This window comes from Zophobas morio, unplaced genomic scaffold, assembly GCF_036711695.1.
Source record: "Zophobas morio isolate AGI-343-1 ecotype UQ-CSIRO unplaced genomic scaffold, CSIRO_AGI_Zmor_V1 ptg000017l, whole genome shotgun sequence".
Lineage (NCBI taxonomy): Eukaryota > Metazoa > Arthropoda > Insecta > Coleoptera > Tenebrionidae > Zophobas > Zophobas morio.
In genome coordinates this window covers 4,337,136-4,353,965 of record NW_026972122.1, presented here as the reverse complement: position 1 = coordinate 4,353,965, position 16,830 = coordinate 4,337,136, and the positions used below count along the sequence as shown (strand labels likewise).

Here is a 16,830-nt window from a genome sequence, read left to right as displayed (position 1 = left end):
TTTTTTAAATTCCCACTACAAAAATGTAATGAGAAAAAATACAATAGACATGCAGTCGTCAAGTTTCCGACAGCGAGGGAAGTACTGTCTAAACTCTTTAGACCAATTTTTTTTGTTACAAAATGAGAACGGATTAATAGAAATAGATATACTGCCTCATGAAATTTATATTGTTATGCAATTATATATAAGGCTAGGGTAACAAAGAAGGCGGAATCATAAACCACAAGTACAGGAATTATCTGTCTAGTAAAAATGGGGGACGGACAGACAGACGGAAACGGGAGAGCTGTTCTTTCGTACTGTAGGGGTCATGAAAGGTAGAGAAAACGTAAAAGTAGAGATTCGGTCGACGGACTCAATTGCAATACTTCCTACACAACTAATCCTTTAAATACAACCGAATAAATACAGTTTTTTCGAAAAATTGCTATGTTCGTTTCAGCGTCGCCGCCTGCCCAGGATTAGAAGAGGCTCCGTTCAGCGAGGAACCGCCGAAGGAGACCGTACGAAGCCCTTAACCGAATTCCATTTCTTTCTTCTGTTTATTTACTATTTATTTCTGTGCACGAAGTATTCTTATTAGAATGTTCACGACTTTTCTGTTTTTTTTTTCTAGTTCTTTTCTCGTTTTTTTAATACTTGCATCAGGGAACACATTCGGTCGTTTCGTTCCACAACGTAGCAGTTTGGTCATAATTACGTATACACGTTGAACACGAACACGAAAATTCCTTTTGAAGAAGACGCTTTCATAAAGCCGATAGATGGAAATCAATTAGGATTTCCAAAATCTGTAGTTACAACATGTTAATTAAGCACATAAGTGCCTGTCTGTACTTTAATAAAAAAACCACCTCCGTTTTACGTGCAAAATCTCTCCTCTATAATTTCCACCTCTTCGATAAGTTTCGGTGAATAAGAGAGGTCCCATTTCGCCGGCGCATAAGCCCTGATTATACCGGAATCAATGTCGCTGCTGTATAAACCTGTCTTTATAGTACCTCTGCCAATTGCCTTGTTATACACACCGGTTATAATTCAAAACTCCGAATGATTACGGGTGTAGAGACACGGGAATTTGCAGATCGCGTTTGCGTCGATGTTTAGCGAACAACACCTTTGGGACCTCAAGTTCAGATTGTTTTGAGCTCCGGATAAATAATAATAATAAAAGTGTGGTGGCGGTAGAAAAACGGGAACAAACGACCAGGGAATAGGCGGCTTCATTGTCATTTACCCATCAAAATGCGGACGAAAAAGTCCACTAAACGTTTCAGTTGAGAAAGGCTTTCAGTACTCTCGGGCGAACGGTTATCGAGGATTCTTTCGGTGCGTTTCTGGCCGTCTTGAGATGGGCCTGAATTTTGCATGGATCGCTCGCACCTACTGAATGATACTCGAGTTTGTGACGCGATTGCTAAAATATTTTTTTATTTTTGCTCAAACTGAGGAAAAATTCGGGCGTTATGGAAGGTTGCGTTCACGGTTTCCTTGAATTCATAGCTGAAATTTGTATTTGTGTTATTTATTTTCTTGAGTTTCTAAAATATTGGTTACAATTATTTTAAACAGTTTGTGGCAAATTTATGAAAATCTTTCAAGTTTAAATCCTGTACATAAAACCGTCGGAGATTCAGACAAAGGTGAGAAATATACATATATCGAGATTTTTATACCATATAGCTACAGCGCATTCATAAACCACAAGTGTAGGAATATATGTATTATTTTATAAAATTTAAATAATGTTTAATGTACAAATTTTGGTTAGCTTTTGACCATGTACACGATATTCATAACATTGTCTGTCTAATAAGAAGCGACACAGACGCCAGGCGGCAACAGACAGGCAGACGTAAACGGATGACCTATTTTGCAAATTTGACAACAATCGATCCAGTAGTTTTGAAGACTATGTACGGAAACGTCATATCTATCGTTTGATGCTCTAAAGGTAATGTAACCTCCAGAAAACATGAAAGTAGCCATTGGTAGGAAGGACCCTATTACAATACTTTCTTAACTTTCGCTCGGGAAGTAAAAATATTGCTATATTAGACCCTAAATTAAGAAATGAAATAATGGAATTAAATATTAATAACGATTATTTCCATTCGTACAAAATATGAGAAATTACAAAACCAAGGTATCGAAAGTAAACGGAATTTTGGAAAAATATAAACAGGTTTTTGTGTATGTCATAACCTGAGACTGTTTAACAAATTGTTTGAAAATAAGCTATAGAAACAGTGCCAATCAAGTTTCTGGAAGATGTAGTAAACATACATAAAAGAATAAATTGGAAAAATATATTTAAAGATAAAAACTTCCGACAAAAAATTAAAGAAATGGAACACATAAGAAAACAAAATAGAATAAAAAACCATAATTAGTATTGATTAAATAAATCAATTAAGTGCTCTCAAACTAAGATCTATGAAATTTTGATGAGTAGAGATCCTTTTTTTCCATTCTTTTATGTATATGATAATAATTATCAACAAAGTACTAAAAAAAATAAATACAAAATTTTCAATCGCATATTACATTTTCGGAATATAAATTGTCCACAAGTCAGTCAGTATAACATATCGGTAGTTTCTTTAAAAGCTGTTTATCATCATTATTGTTTTGAAAGTATTTTTTTTAAATGCAATATCTCAATTATTTATAGAAATTTCGAAACGCGGTTTTCACCACTGTTTTCAGCTTATAAAGCTGAAAGCTCTATATATGACAACCTTCCTTTTAATGTATCTTATTTCCGACCAATGTTACCCATGTAATGTATAGAGTTGCGTAAGCTGAAAACAGTGGTGAAAACTGGTTACGAAATTTCCATCAGAATCAAAGAAATGTTGATTTTGAAATATGCATGATGAAAAATTTCACCAAAATATTAAAAATATGATGATAAACTGTTAAAAAAAATCTTTTGCGTTGTATACCGAAAGGTGTGGACAGGTTATATTTAAAGTTTCATAATAATAGATGAATTAATAACGAAGATATTGCGTTCTGAAAATATATTGAAAGGTAGGACCCCTAGGAGACTCTTCTCTCTCTAATCGTATTAACTTTTATTAAAATCCTATGACAATTAAAAAAAAACTGACGTATTAGTTAATTACATAGGTAAGTTGATTCTTCGAACTTCATTTAATTTATTTTTTATGAGTCCGATAATTTAAAATAAATAAGTAGCATGTTGATACAGTATAATAATAACGACAAGATCATTGTGTTCCCAGAACTTCAAAACAATGCAGTAAAGATGTTTTTATTTAATCAGTACAAAAAATTAATCCAACCATTAATTTTTTTTTGATAACCTGTTTAAATAATGAAAAAATATATTGTATTGATAAATTACAAGTTATAGATATTTTGCATATTTTGCGTAGTATTTATTCAGCAAAATTTTGAGATGACGTCATCAAGTTTCTAAAGGGGAAACATATATTTACATTTTGATTAGCGGTGTACTAGTTTGGCACAAATATTTTTTTTGTAAAATTTAAATAGAGTTTACCCAGAAAAATCAAGGGACGACGTCAGCAAATTGTGGGTAGGAATAGTCACACAAATTTTGGTCAGCGTTGTATCATCTGCATAGTATGCTCGAAATACACCTAACGTTTCTAAAATTTCTCAACACTCAGTGCAGTAATTCGGGAGATTGTTTGTCTAATATCATGGGCGAAAGACGGCAGTCGAAAAACAAACAGAAATGGGAGACCTACTTTTTCCTACTCTAGGAGCTAAATGCTTCCGCTGAGAAGGCATTTTAAAATTAAATTTATGTAAATATTCAAAAAATGTGATTAAGAATGATTTGCATTAAATTCCAACTTCAGCTTCAACTAACTGTCCGAACCTTGAAAATTCTAAATTTGAAATTTTATCATTTTTTTACTGATGGTAAAGAAATCTGATTCAAGGCAGACTTTATACTCGCAGACATATGACCGAATCTTTTGAAATCTTACAAATATTTTAAAATTATGATAACCAGATAAATTTTTAATCAAAATATATTTACTTAAACTCCAAAAACTTGATGACGTCATCTCAAAATTTTGCCGAATAAATCCTGTCTAAAATGTATAAAATATGATCAGCCTATATTTGTAATTTATCAATGCATTCGCGTTTTTAAGATTTGCTTATACAGGGTGACTCAATAGAATTAATGAATCAATCAATTCATTTTATTGAATAAATCAAGAATTGCAAAAATGAATACTTTGAAATGTTCCAGATGATTTAGAATTATTCTAAACATGTAACCAATTATATGTTTATTCTCCCCAAGAAATTGATGACGTCATCTCAAAATTTTGTCAAATAAATCCCACCCAAAATGTGCAAAATATGATGAGTTCTTACTTGCGATTTATCATTGCGTTCATGTGTTTTAGATTTGCCCCCTATATTCTCAGAGGATATGTCATTTGCCACAGTTAGTCTCATCTTAGCAAGGACTAGGCCCGCCCACCCGCCCTCTATTTTCTTAAAGAATATGGTATTTTCCAAAATTAGTTTTATCTCAGCAAGTACTAGCCCCGCCCACCCTGTTTTCTCAAAGGATTATGTCATTTGCCAAAATCAGTCTTAGCTTAGCAAATACTAGCATACCTTTTAAGAAAACAGAGGGCGGGTCAACCCCGGGGCTAGTACTTGCTAAGATACGATTTATTTTGGCAAATTATATATCCTTTGAGAAAACAGAGGGAGGGTGGGCGGGGCTAGTACTTGCTAAGATAAGATTTATTTTAGCAAGTGACATATCCTTTGAGAAAACAGAGGGCGGGTGGGCGGGGCTAGTACTTGCTGAGATAAGACTTATTTTGGCAAATAACATATCCTCTGAGAAAATAACGGGCGGGTGGGCGGGTCTAATACTTGCTAAGACAAGACTGATTTTGCCCCTATTAATCTTGTAAAAACTTGCTAAATTTAAAAGGTGTTAAATTCCAAGTTTCCATAGTAACGGGTTAAATTCCTAAATCTGATTGGGTGTTTATTATTTATGTTTCATGCAACTTCAGGAGCGAGAGAAGTTCGGTTGAAACAACTTTCGACCAATTTTTTTTATTGGTGTTCTTTTGGTTCTTCACAATAACACCGAAACTTCTTTAATAGAGTTATTTAGCTAGGCATTAACTTTGTTACCGTAGAGACTCGGCAGTGGCGGAACTATATCAAAAGAGCATAAAAATCACGCTCAAATCATGCCGTGGATTTTTGAAGGTTTGTCTTTGATAGAATTTTCGCCTTGTTAGATTACCGAAAGTTTGAGTTGAAAATGCAACCACCAAAAACACAGCTTCAAGAATCCACATGTTTTTATTGCTCTCTTGGAATTCACATTATTAGTGGTCGACATTTGGGTTACTACAAGGGTTCAACTTGAAATTTATATTATTCTTGGAATTACTCAATGACATAGTAAAATTGCTCTGAAGAATGACAAATTTACTCTAATGTTAGAAGTCGAAATTTTTCTTTGTATTATTTCACTTCTCAAGCGACCAGTACGTAGATAAATTTGGCGATTTTTATGTTCTTCTGGGAACTCAACGATCTGTCCATTTAAAATTTGGGTTGGTCTTCTTCAAAACTGGAATTACTTTTTCTTAAAATATTCTTCCTGGAAGCATTGTGGATCATCTTTACTTCCAACTTTGTCTATGTAGATTCCTAAAGCAGTAATTAAGGTTTAGTAAACCACAAAAATTGGTTAAGGAACAAAAAAAAATCGTTTACAAAAATATTAAGTTGGTGTTTGAGGTCTACGGAATTTGCTTAAATAATTAAAAAAATCTTATATTTTTGCTGCCTTTTTTAAAGGATTTAAAAGAATGTTGGTGCCCTTGATGTGTTGTGTTTGAAGGAATTAAAACAAATTTTGGGGTTCTGGTGTCTTGTTTTTTGGAAGAATCTTGCTAGCTCTAGAACTTTCCAAAAAGTGTTAATATTGGAAAGAGCACCACCACATATAGAATTCCTCATTGATTAAGAATTTGAAGTCATTTTCACTATGGGCCTTGAAATAAACCTCAACAAATTTTGAAAAATTTTCCAAAAAATTTTAAAACGGTTCCTGCCCGAATAGAAAAAGTCATTTTCATAAACAAATTTGTACATCTGAAACAATGTTTGGAAGTCCGTTTGATGTAACCTAGAAAAATGTGAAAACATTTTCCAAAAATTTCCCAAAAAAATGTCAAAATTGACTCCAAAGCAAAATATCTTTCGACAATATTTCCAAAGAAAGTTATAACGATCTTTTTATAAAAGGAAGCGGCAAATGTTGGATTTTTAATAATTGTCCTCAGATACGAATATGAAAGGATTTGATCTCGCTATATATAAAAAATGGGCAAATAATTTTCAAAAATTTTCCGAAAAGTTTTAAGATTGGAAAGAGCCCCACCACATATAGAATTCCTCATTGATTAAGAATGTGAAGTAATTTTCACTATGGGTTTTGAAATAAACCTCCAAAAAATTGGAGAAATAATTTTGAAAAATTTTCCAGAAAATTTTAAAGCGGTTCCTGCCCGAATAGAAAAAATTATTTTCATAGACCAATTTGTAAATCTCAATTGATTTTTGCAATACCGTTTGAAGTAACCTAGAAAAATGTGAAAACATTTTCCAAAAATCTACCGAAAAGGGGTTAAAACGAAGTCCAAAAGAATATATTTTTCAAAAAAATTTCCAAAAAATGTTAAAACGAACTCTACTCAAAGGGTATGAAATCATTTTAGCTCGAACCCTTCAAACATAAAAATATCGGAAAATAATTTTCAAAATTTTTCCAAAATATGATAAAAATGAAAAGAGCGGCATCACAGAGAATTCCTCCTTGAGTACGAATTTGAAGTAAATGAATTTGAATGATTCTTGAGGTACTACGTGTCTTTTTTTAAAAATTTAGAAGAATCTTGGGAAAATTTTGATAGAGATTAATCAATCTTGGTTTTATTTCGAAACAGGTTAAAAGAGTTTGGAGGTCCCCAATGTTTTTTAAGAATTTCAAAGAATCTTGGGGCTCTGGTTGTTTTGTTTTTGGTTAAAAGCACCCTGCGTCTTCTGCTATTTTATTCTGAAAGAAATTAGAGGACTCTTGGAAACCTTTAATTTTTGAAAAAATTTGAAAAATCTTGCAGGGTGTCTTTAGGGAATCTACACACTGGAAGAGAAAATGCCACTCACTGCTTCCTTGTTTACGAAAAATATACAGACTAGATTGATCCAATTTGCATATAAAATTGTAAATAGAATAAAATAAAATAAAATACTAGTTCGAATGTCTAGACATCTAAAAACTCAACGTTATTCCTCATAACCAATCAACTTTTTCGTACTGTTTACACCGATATCCACTTACTTTGTCGGCAAAAGCAAAAAGTCAAAAATGCCGACAGACACAAAGCCGAAATCATATTTCCTAACCAAAAATGTTAAATCGATTTAGTAAAAAATTCTATATACTTTTAATTCATGTTTGCTACAAACTCAATGTTATTACTTTGATTATAAGTAGTTTGGGTGCTACTTGAAGTTTATATCCAACAGGATTCTCTGCATCCAAGAAAAAATGTAAACTTTCAGTTGGCGAAGGACGAAGAAATGACATTTTCGACCTAATACAATCAAGTTTACACCTTCCACTAGAAATCGCAAATTCTAAAATTGTAAACAAAACAATGTTTTCACTATTTAAAAAGTATATAATTATTCAGTTTATAAGTGTAAACTTTTGTAAGTGGAGTGTTTTTTAATAGGATTTTTTTTGGATTTGTGTCGTTTGTTTTCTGAACGGCGTCCAAAATTTGAAGCGAAAGTATAAATTATAATAATACTAATAGAGAAAGGCATGGACTTTCAAACTTTACATAAATCGATAATATTGTTTTTTAATTATTTGTAGATCATTATTAATGCAATTATAGTAGATTTTGTAACGCAACTAGTTGATTGGATCCACATACCTATTCATTGGATTTTTTCATCTAGTACGGAGATGACGAAGAGCATTTCATCTTAAACACTATATCAAGTGATTTTATGGATATTGTCGTTGTCACTTCTACTTTAATTTTAGTTGCATTCCAATCTAAATTAATATATACACACCCACATTAATTTATAGGATCAAAGTCACAGAAAAACTGCCATAGCACCGAAATTATTTGGTTCTATGCATAATTAATAGAACAAGCCGTATTTTGTACGATTAGATTTCATTTGATGGGATTTTTATGACTTCGTTAGAAACGCGCTCGTGATGGGAAGTAGAGTTTTTTCTACAACTGTTTTTATTGAAAAAAAAAATGGCGAAAGGGAGTTTCAGGTCGATTACACAAACGGATTTGTCCTCACTTTCAAGGTTTCTAGAAATGTGTCAAAAACAGGACCTTGAGAGTGCGAGTGGAGGTAATTAAGCAATTCTGAAACATACTTACGTGGAAGATTTTCAAAACTGCGACATCTTTACCACACTCACAGTTGATATCGTGCGAAGTCATTGTTCTTTTAGTAGATCTGGGGCTTTGCAACTACGATCCTCTTGATGTCTTATTTTCTCTTTCCTCGTCATTTCCTTCTTTTACCTTTAAACTAACAAGTTAATCTACGTACCTTCGCTCGCGTGGTGCCGCTATCGAGCAGTCCGACCTAGGCCAAGTTCTTCGTGTTCAGTATTACACCAGATCGATGTATTCAAATGTTATTCAAATGAATTTTGTGACGTAGAAGTTAGATATTCAAGAGAGCATCAATGAACGACTCGCTCAAGTTCATTAATCTCGAAATAGTAAACTCTGAAAATTTATTGTGGCCATTTCAACAACACAAAACGATATTTTTCATCTGGACCGGGACATACGGCCGGTGTCAATCGGACTTTTTTAATCGATCGTCAGCCATTTGTAAGTTGGTACAATGAAGAAAGCTGACACTTATTAATAACGCGATAAATTATGGCGGACGAAGAAATTTCGATGACATCTTATGTATGTTGTTGAGTATATTTTGTTGGCTATAAAGATGCCAGCGGTGTCGTCACGTTGAACTTGGGAGACTTCTTCGGATGGAACGTAATATTGATGGACTTGAGGCTATTAATACCAATTAAGATCGGGCCGAGTTAATGTGATTGATTTCGGGCCGAGAAACCTCATGGATTGATCTATCGGGGAAGCAGACGGGCGGGGAATTTTGATGGGGCAAATGCGGGCAAACAAGCTGTAATGCATTACATTATTAGAAGATTTACAGAAAAAATATCCTAAAGCTAAATAAATAAAAACGTTTCAAAATAATGGAAAAAAGGAATGACATTCTACAATAGGATGTATTCTGGTTAAATTTACAAAACTCTTGTGATTGCTAACTTTTTTCAGACTCAATCGTAAGTGAATAATAATTTAGGGAAATAGGGGAAAAATATTACAAGTGAAAAAAAACTGAGTAGTTAGATTACGTCAGGACACATCAAGTTAAGTCTAATTTTCAACATATTTCCGTGTATTATGTAATTTCAATTATCTTGCCTCAAAAAACGTACAGAAAATTTGTAGACTGTTTTAACTTGTTTTGAATATATTCTTATATTATTCAAGTGGGACACTTTGTATTTCATAATCATCAGGCTTATTTCTAAGTATAATCGACAAATCTGGGGTGAACAGAAACCTTACTTAAATATAGTTTGGAAAATGTTATAAATTATCGTGTGGTTTGAAAAACATCGGAAAATAATTATTAAATTTAATTCTTACATTTTTTTCTTGATAGTTGTTGATTAAAAAGCCCAATTTTGGTATATAATCTTCAAATGGAATACGGTGTAGTTTTGAAAACACTTTTAAAGTGTTGCTCTAAATGAGTTTAAAGATTTTTTTCAATAGTCCACAATAAATTAATCTTATCCTTTTTAACCAAACCTTTGGAACACTCTGTATATATAAAATACCTATGTATGAAAAAGACAAAAAAAGACAAAAGTCCTGGATTAACTATTATTGTTTAATTAAAAGCAATAGTTAACGCCCTTCTGATTATTGCAAAGAATGTGTTAAAAATCCGTAATAGGAAATTTACCCTCGTTGACGTTTCGTCATTACAAAATTTTTTGAACAAGTACGTACCAGAGCCATAAAAATACGTTTATTATTAATTATATTAATCAGGATTAAATTTTTTAACCTCGATTAGTATCTAAAATTAACTCTACGACCTCACAACAAATCCTCAAATCTCAGAACCTCAAAATCCTCAAATCCTCAAAATCGTCTAATGTCGAAAACCTCATAATCCACAAAATCTTTCAACCATAAAATCCTCAAATCTTCAAAATCGTCAAATCTCCAAACCCTCATAATACTCGAAACACTCAGATCCTTAAAATCCTCGAATCATCAAATCCTCACTTCCAAAAATCTTCAAATCCTCAAAATCCTCGAGTCCTAAAAGTCTTCAAATCCTCAAATTTTCAAAGTCTCAAAATCCTCAAATTCTAGAATTGTCAAATCTTCAAAATCCTCAAATCACCAAGTCCTAAAAATCCTATAATCACTAATCCTCAAATACTCATAATACTCTTATGTTCAAAATCCTCAAATCCCCAAAATCCTCACAACGCCAAATCCTGAAACTCGTCAATCTCCAAACCCTCATAATGTTCAAAATTCGCAAAGCTCCAAATCCTCAAATCTTCAAAATCATCAAATATTCAAATGTTCAAATCCCCAAAATCATCAACTCCTCAAATTCTCAAAATCCATAAATTCTCAAAATCTTCGAAATCCTGAAATCATCAAATCCCCAAAACCTTAAATCACCAAATCCTTTTGATGTCCAAAATCGTCAGATCTTTAAAACCTTAAAATTCTTACATCCTCAAAATTTTCAAGTCTTAAAAATTTTCAAGTCCTCAATTCCTAAAATACTTAAATCGTCAAATCGTCAAAATCCTCAAATCACCAAATCTCCAAAATCGTAAAATCACTAAATCCTCAAATCCTCAAAATTCTCTTATGATCAAAATACTCAAATCTTCAAATACTCAAATCCACAAAATCCTCAATTCATCAAAATCGTTAAATCTCCAAACCCTCAAAATCCTCAAATTACAAAATCTTCAAATCCTCAAAATCCTCGGGTCACCAAATCCTCAAAATTCTTAAATCGTCAATCTCCGAACCGTCATAATGTTCAAAATCCTTAAAGCTCAACATCCTCAAATCTTCAAAATCATCAAATATTCAAATCCTCAAATTCTCAAAATCCATAAATCCTCAAAATCGTCAAATCTCCAAATCCCCATAATCCACAAAATCTTTCAATCACAAAATTCTCAAATTTGTTAGATCTCCAAACCCTCATAACACTCAAAATTTTCAACTCCTCAAAATCTTCGATATCCTGAAATTATCAAATTCCCAAAAGCCTAAAATCAGCAAATCCTTTTGATGTTCAACATCCTCAAATCTTCAAATCTTCAAAATCCTCAAACTCTCAAAATCCTCAAATCCTCAAAACCTCAAAATGTTCAAAATCCAAAATCCTCAGGTCGTAAAAATCTTCAAAACCATCAAATCCTTAAAACCTCAAAATTCTTAATTTTTCAAAATCTTCAAGTACTAAAAATCTTCAAATCCTCCATTCCTTAAATCCTGAAATCGTCAAATCTTCAAAATCCTCAAATCACTAAATCCCCAAAATCCTAAAATCACTAAATTCTCAAAATCTTCAAACTTTCAAGTCATCAAATTCTCAAAATTCTTAAATCCTCAAATCCCTAAAATCGTCAAAATCTCAAATCCTCAAAATTCATAATTCTTCAAATTCATCAAATCTCCAAACCCTCAAAATTCTCAAATCTTCAAATCCTCCAGTCCTCAAAACCTCAAATTCTCAAAATCGTCAAATCGTTCCTCATTTTCCTCAAAATCTACAAATCACGAAATCCTCAAGTACCTCAAATCCTCAAAATCCCAGCATTTTGATGACGAAGTAAATCAATTAAATGTGATATATACGGGGTGAGTTACTAAACGCGTATTCCTCGATATCTCATTAACTACTTATTAGAGATATTAAAAAAAGTAAAATATAATAATAGCACCAAGAAAGAACCTCATGATTTTTTTAAATCGTTGTGAAACAAGGTTCTACAGCGCCATCAAGATTCTTCCAAAAACAAGACATCAAGAAAAATTTTCTCTAAATTCTTAAAAAAAACTAGTAAGAATTCCAAAACCCTTTCAAATTCATGTTTAAACAAAGTACCAGGAGCTACCAAGATTCTTTGAATATCTCCCAAAACAAAATATGTTCCAGAGGTCCCAGTATTCAAAATTCTTTTAAATTCTTAAAAAATACTAGAAATCTCAAAATTCTTTCAACTTTTTGAAAAAAAAAAACAAGGGACGTAAATTTTCATTTTAATCTTCTTCAAAAATAAAATACCAGAGGCGTTCGAGTTTTTTCTAATTTGTTCAAAAACGGAATATTATGGGCCCCACGATTTTTTTAAATTCTTTCAAAAACAAAACACAAGGGTCTTCAAGATTTTTTCAATGCAACAGTTTTCAAAAACGGAACACCAAGAACCCGAATATTGTTTCAAATTCTCAAAAAAAAAAACACTAAGGACTTTAATATTCTCTCGAAATCTTAAAAAAAACTAGGCTCTTATAATTGGTTCATTTTTTTTTTGCAAAACGAAACATTAGAAGGCCTGAAAATTTGTTCAAATTGTTCCAATAACAAAATGTAAAGATGAATTTAACTCTTTCAAAATTTCCTCTAGATTCTTTTAAATTCTTAAAAAAAGACACTTGGGACTTCAGGTTTCTTTTAAATCCTTAAAAAGAAAATACTAGAAACATCAAAAAATTTTTTTTCAACTAAGTAAGTCAAATTTCCTCTAGATTCTTCTAAATTCTTTAAAACAACATAAAGGACTACTTCAGTTTTTTTCAAAACAAAATACCAGAAGCCTCCAAGGTCTCAGTCAAATACAAAGCATCAAGGGCATTGATATTCTTTTAGATTCCATGAAAAATCACTTCAAAATTCTTTCACAATCTTAAAAAAACACTACCAGGGAACTAAAAATTCTTTCAGCAAAACGAAACAATAAAAGGTCTCGAAGATTCTTTTAAATTTTTGGCCAAAACATAACGCAATCACCTCAAGATGCTTTCAAATTGTTTCAAAAACAGAACACCAACGTTTATTAATCTTTTTCAAAATTCTCTAACATACTAAAAGCTCCAAGATTCTTGTATTTTTTTTTTTTTTCAAGAACTAGGTTCCCAAAATTCTTCCAATTTCTTTTAAAATAAAATAACAGAGGCCGCAAAAGGTCTTCAACTTTTTCCTCTATATTGTTTTCAGTTCTTTAAAAAAGATACTAAAGATTCCAAAATTTTTTTCATTTTCCTAAATGCAAAATACCAGAGGATTCCAAGATCTCACTCAAACGCAAAACACCAAGGGTACCAGTAAAAATTCTTTTAAAAAATGGAACAGGGACTTCAAGATCCTTTCAACATCTTACAGAAGAACACTACTCGGAACCTCAAAATTCTTTTAACTTTTTCAGAACGGAATACCAGAAGGCCCAAAAATTTTTTTGATCACTTAAAAAAAAATAACAGGAGCCTCCATTTTTTTTAAATTGTTGAAAAATAAAAAATCAAAGTTTGTTAATTTCTTTCCAAAATTTCCTCAAGACTTTTTAATTCTTAAAAAAAAGACAATAACGGATCTCCATATTTATCCAAATTCGGTCTATAATAAGGTTCCAGTGGTCCCAAAAATTCTTAAAAAAAAGGATAAAGAACCTTAATATTCTTTTAAATATTTTCAAAATCAAAACACAACCCTCTGAGATTCTTTTAAATTAAAAAAAATATTTCAGCATTCGTTTAAATTGTTTCAAAAACAAAACACAAGGGCTCTCGAGATTGTTTTAATTTGTTTTAACAACAAAACACCAAGGTTTATTAATTTCTTGGAAATTTCCTCAAGATTTTTTCAAATTTTAAAAATAGATTAAGGATACCTACATTCTTTCAAATTCGTTTGAATACAAAGTACCCGGGCCTTCCAAGATGTTTTCAATTTATCTCAAAACAAAATATCAGAGGCTCCGAAAGTCTCTTTCAAAAACAAGACGCCAGGACCCAAAGTCTTATAAATTCTTATAAAAAGGCACTGGCGACTTCAAGATTATTTTAAATTCTTAACAAAATATCATTTAAAAACAAAATACCACAGTCGTTTACGGTTCCCTGGTGGTGGCTCGTCACTAGACGGAGCTTCTTCGGATTTTGAGCAAGCGGCGACGCCGAAACGGGAATCCGACGGGAACATTTTTTAAGTTTTATGTAATATTATAAATTGAAGTAAACCCTAGATAAAATAAAATAAGTCCATTCCATTTCATGTACTTAATAGTGAATTAAAATATGGTACAATCTCTAAAAGAAATGTTTTCTAAATTTGGGTCCAAGAATGTTTTAAATTATTTTCTCTTTGCTCACCAAACAGTCCTTAGCAACGTGACACAGAGTTTGAGTTACGCAATTTTAATCAGGAAATTTTATTTTAATTTATTAGTCAATTTTTATATTAAATTTTCAGCAGTATCTATTTCAGACACGAGAAAAGTTAGGCGTAAATAACTTTGTAGATGATTTTAAACCAACTTTGTTTCCCACACAGAAAAAACAATACCATGCAATTTTCTTTAAAAACCGGTAAAAATGACAGCTGGAATTTTTATTAAATGGCTTTCACAATTACATAAATTTAACAATGTCTTAGAACGGTTTATAGAAATTACGAAACGGATTTTTACGATTTAAACATTATGCAGTGTTAACGCCTTGTAAACAACTAACCTAATTAGCGTAAACTAAAAAGGTATGCGCCATTCAAATCACATAAATTACATAAAACACCACGATTTACAAGAGTAAAGAGTAAAATTTCATTAACAGTGCACGATACAATTTAACAATGTACAACACTGCTTTTCTCCCGTGTTTGTACAATTTTTTTTCTAAAACCCCGCGGTGAAAGTGAATGCTGAAAATGGTGCATACAACCAACAGCTGACTTTACTGTAACCGCAATAATCATAATACTTCATTTACAAAATATCACGTCTGACATTTTTATCAAATATTGACAACAATAAAACACCGATTTTCTGGATGACCTTTTTAAACAAATTCATTTTTCAAATATCGCATAAAAATCTCATTCTTAAATCTCACAATAGAATCTCACACAAATCTCCTGTCATATCTAAATTTAAACCGAAACTTTTCGTCGACGTCCAACTATCTCTAACATTTGTAAAGACACAAAGGTGGCGACCTTTCTCGTAATGTGTTGTGAATGGCAGAGTAGAAATCCCATTTTAAAAAGTAAAATTTATAGTCGCCGTTAGTGTTCCTTTAAGACTCAATCGTACACGTCCGACACTAGAATTTAAAAATTTCGAAGTATTCATATAATTATGTGACACGTATATACGTTATATATAGCAGATAAATGACAAAATATTTCTCAAGTTATGGCGCAATTATAAAACCCGGCAAGGCAATTCCAGGCCGGCATGTGGCAGTAAAACAAAGATAAATAAGAGCAATTCCTGTTAATATTTTAACTTGAATATTGTGGAAAGAATTGCGATACGGCTATGTAGTGTAAGGCCACCTGACCGATAAGAATATCCACCTGCGTTATTTAAGCGCTAAAAAACCTCACGACAAGAATATCGCGTTACTTATTTAAGTGAATTTTTAAAAATGCGGAAAAAGAATGGAGCGTCGATGCACCACCACCAGCTCGAAAAAAATCGCCTCAGTTCTTAGTATTGATGAGACGCATCGCCTGACGACAGGACATCGACAAATTTTTTCTGTAGCATTCCTGTTTCTCTAGCTACCATTCGAACAGATTAATTTATTTCACTTCCAAAGCTCTATAACGTATTTATCGGTTTGAACAAGTTTTTTAATTGACATCTTTTTTTGTCTCAATTGCAAACGTCTGCTGTCCGACCATTCAGCCAGTTTAAAGGAGTCCAATTAATCACTTTAATGATTCGACCCATTAAACAGTAGTAAAGTCGTTGTCAGTAAGTTCATCATTATATAATTTCAGGTTGGCCGACGAGTTGCAACGACAATAAAAGAACAATAATATGACAAAACAGAGACGTACCTTGAAAAGTTTTCCCTTTCCTTCCAGATAAGATCTGCTAACTAGCCGGAATAATGGAATATAATTTAAGGCTGGATTTACAGTATTAAAATCGTGATCAATATCTCTGCTTATTGTTGGCTTTCGAGATTTATCATTAGACGATTGTGGTCTGTGCGATTAAACTAGATGCCAAGGTTAGCTTAAAGGTGACACATGACGAAAATAAAATATACATTGGGAATTAATGGTATCAATCAGCGAGATCAAAACTACTGGTGTTGTCTCGGCCCAAACCGGTCGCCGTGACAGAAGCTGTCTTTCTTACCGAGGATTGTAGATTAAGTTAAAGAAATGTTTCAATAGTTTCAACGTATTCTGTCTGATACGGTTAGAATGCAAACACAAACTTCAAAGGGAAAATTTATTGCGGAATTGTTGCACTGAGCAACAGATAATACGTTCATAACATCGTTTTAGTTTCATAACAGTGGTATATGATGTCTTTTATTGATCGATTCATTTTATGGATTGTCTAACAAACAGTTTATCCAGTTTTATGAAATTTTCAAAATATTGCAAGGT

General features: G+C 32.2%; 1 long non-coding RNA gene across 2 annotated transcripts in view; it reads right to left on the bottom strand.

The window, feature by feature from the left end:
- The window catches only part of LOC135130505 (uncharacterized), a 67,051-nt gene that overhangs the window by 25,416 nt on the left and 24,805 nt on the right, over window positions 1-16,830 (bottom strand). Inside the window, exon 1 of one of the 2 annotated variants that reach the window (XR_010280799.1) lies at window positions 8,481-9,251. The exons of the other annotated variant lie outside the window; for it this stretch is intronic. This is a non-coding gene — a long non-coding RNA (uncharacterized LOC135130505). Of the gene's footprint in view, window positions 1-8,480; window positions 9,252-16,830 lie in introns of those variants that run through there. 2 annotated transcript variants of the gene reach the window in all.